This window comes from Conger conger, chromosome 5, assembly GCF_963514075.1.
Source record: "Conger conger chromosome 5, fConCon1.1, whole genome shotgun sequence".
In the NCBI taxonomy this organism is placed as follows: Eukaryota; Metazoa; Chordata; class Actinopteri; order Anguilliformes; family Congridae; genus Conger; species Conger conger.
The window spans coordinates 47,748,988-47,752,385 of record NC_083764.1 but is presented as its reverse complement, the minus strand read 5'-3'; the positions used below and the strand labels follow the sequence as shown (position 1 = coordinate 47,752,385).

The window sequence follows — 3,398 nt, the reverse complement described above, 5'->3', positions numbered from 1 at the left end:
TTACTGTGTGTTCCGCAGTCACGAGCTTGTACAAATACAGAACAAGGCTAAAGCAATCAATTATCGATGCAGACAGACAGCAGACACAACCAGCAGATACCTGTGCAATCGATAAGCAGAGCCCAATACACTACAACTCCTCCCTTCTAGATAACAAATCACATTTTATCATAGCTCCTTTACTATGTTGTAATTTAACCAAAATACCCTGCCTTAATAAAGTAGTAACTATGTGACAGAAAATGTTAGACAACATAATGAACCTAATCTGAACAAAAACACTGAGAACTAGACCAATAAGTACAGTAGTGCATTAACAGCTTTACCTAGCTGTAATTAGAGTATAGCTGAGGATTCACAGCATTAGTCTCTCTGGAGGTCTATGGCTACGTGTGGGGTAACGCCTCCCTTCCGGAGGTGTGACTCCTGGATTCGCATCCACAGTGGTGGCGCCCAGAGGTGGTCCAGGGACAGACTGACCATCCACTTCATTTTCCAAGGTTGGAAGATTCGTGTGAGCAGCGGCAGGAGGTACGACTGTGTCCACCAGCTCCTCTTCAACCCGGACTTCCGACCTCCGCAACTGGTCAATGTGCCGTCGCCAGCTGGCGTCAGGAGCAACTTCCACGGTGTAGGACAAGGGCCCATTTTTCTCCTTGATCTTTCCAGGAACGCACTTGTGATCCCCACGGTAATCCCTAGCAAGCACTGTCTGTCCAATTTCAAATTGACGTGTTTCTCCATTGTGTGCACTGAAGCCTTGCTTCATCTGTCGATCTTTCACCGTCCTTCGAAGGTTTGGTTTCAGCAGGTCCAGTCGTGAGCGTAACCCACGTCCCAGAAACAACATGGCAGGTGTCTGGTTGGTAGTAGCATGAGTAGCGTTACGGTAGGCGAACAGGAAATTGGCCAGCTTCTGGTTCAGAGGGGAGTGCTCATCTGCCATGGCTCATAGACCCTGCTTTAAGGTTTGCACAAACCTCTCTGCAAGCCCGTTGGTAGCTGGATGGTATGGTGCTGATGTTATGTGCCGGACCCCATTCCGCTTCAGAAACATCTGGAATTCATTAGCTGTGAATTGAGGACCATTATCACTCACCAACTGTTCGCCAGTTCTTGCGAAGAGACTTCTCAGCACGTCAATTGTGTGAGATGTTGTTGTTGAGTTCATGGTGAACACTTCAGGCCACTTTGAACATGCATCGACCACCACCAGGAATGTTGTTCCCATGAATGGACCAGCAAAATCGATATGGATACGTTGCCATGGCGACGCCGGCCATTCCCATGAGTGCAGGGGTGCGATCGTTGGCTCGTTCTGTACCCGTTGGCAACCAGAGCAATGCATGGCGAGCTGTTCAATCTGTTGATCGATCCCGGGCCACCAGACGTAGCTTCTCGCTAGCGCCTTCATCTTCACCACTCCTAGATGACCAAAATGCAATTCTTCCAGCACCCTGGCCCTCAGCTTGGTAGGTATGATGATCCTCATTCCCCACATGAGGCATCCAGAGTCAATGGTGAGTTCATCCCTACGCTGGAAGTACGGAGCCAGTGGGGACTTCTGTTGGTTTGTCCAGCCATTTTGTGTGGCAGTGCACACTTGTGAGAGAGTTACATCTCTTCGGGTTTGTCTCTGAATCATTTCCGCTGTCACAGGTAAGGTCGGGTCATAGTGTGTGAGCACTGTGTCGGACGTCACCAGTTTTTTTACTTCCTGAAAGGCATGTTCACATTCTTTCGTCCACAGCCATTTTCGTCCTACTTGCAGTAGCTGATTCAGTGGGTGGAGCACTGTGGACAGGTTAGGCATAAACCTGTTGTAATAATTTATGAATCCCAGAAAGGACCTCAGCTGGGGCACATCCTGTGGTTGTGGAGCCTTCATGACAGCTTGGATCTTCTCCTGACATTTATGCAACCCCTGTGCATCGATGGTGTGTCCACAGTATGTGATGCATGACTTGAAGAACTCACACTTGTCCCGTCTTACCCGAAGCCCGTAGTCTTCCAGCCTTTTTAGGACCTTCTGGAGGTTCTTCAAGTGTTCATCATTATTGGCCCCAGTCACAATGATATCATCTAAATAGCACTGGGTGCCAGGGACCCCTTGTAGCACCTGGTCCATGGCGCGCTGCCATATGGCTGGGGCAGAGGCCACTCCAAACACTAGCCTATTGTAGCGATAAAGGCCCTTCAGTGTGTTTATTGTCAGAAAGACCTTGGAGTCTTCCTCCATCTCCATCTGTAGGTAGGCCTCTGCCAGATCCACCTTGGTGAATCGTCGTCCACCTGACAAGTTCGCAAAGATGTCTTCAATCCTTGGTAATGGATATTGTTCTGCTTGTAACACTGGATTCACGGTAACCTTGAAATCGCCGCACACTCTCAATGCCCCAGACTTCTTTGCTACCGGAACAATGGGTGTGGCCCAGGGACTCCAGTCTACCTTGGATAAGATCCTGTCTGCTTCCAGGCGGTCCAGCTCAGCTTCCACCTTCTGTCGTATGGCGTATGGAACCGGACGCGCTTTGTGAAATCGTGGGGTGGCTCCATCATTTAGAACATTTTTTCCCTTAATGTGCTTTAATGTTCCAACACCATTTTTGAATACAGGTGCAGCGGCCTCCAAGACTTTCTCCAGTTTAGCCTCTGTGGACTTTGGAGTAGGGGTTAGCGACACATGTAAGCTCTTTATGGATCTCCAGTCCAGCTGTAGCTTCCTCAGCCAGTCACGCCCCCACAGTGTTGGTCCCCCTTTCTCAACAATGTACAAGTCCAACATGCATTGTTGACCATTGTACTGTACATCCACAGGCAGTACCCCAAGGGGTGCAATTTTCTCTCCAGTGTAGGTTTTTAAAAGGATAGAAGATGGGTTCAGTTTTAAATTCCCAAAATGTTTCACAAATTCACTCTGTGCCATCACTGACACGGCTGAGCCTGTATCCAATTCCATCTTTACAGCTAGACCATTCACCTGTGGTGTGAGCCAGATAGCTCCCCTGCCGCCTCCCTTGACATTATAGATCTCCAAACTAGCACTGTGAGGGGGAGTGGGAGCCCCTACCACATCTATAACATGGTTCCACATTTTCTGTTTGTCTCTGTGCTTTAGTCACTGTAGCCATTTTATTTACATTTGCTGCTTTCACTCCTGTTTGTAACTCAACAGCATCCCTAGCTGCAGTTTCCATTGAAACAGCTATTTCCACTGCCCTTTTGAACGTGAGCCCCGCCTCCGTTAGTAGTCTCTTTTGTATGCCTTCCTTTAGAATGCCGCATACTAAGCGGTCTCTCAACGCATCATTCAAGCCGTCTCCAAATTCGCAGTGTTCTGAGAGTTTCTTGAGCTCAGCAACGTAATTAACTATTGACTCGCCCTCGTGTTGGTTTCG

At 48.6% G+C, this 3,398-nt stretch overlaps 1 pseudogene; it reads right to left on the bottom strand.

Moving 5' to 3' along the window:
• Positions 1–355: 355 nt before the first annotated feature.
• On the bottom strand, positions 356–2,785 carry LOC133128899 (uncharacterized protein K02A2.6-like; annotated as a pseudogene).
• Positions 2,786–3,398: the final 613 nt, after the last annotated feature.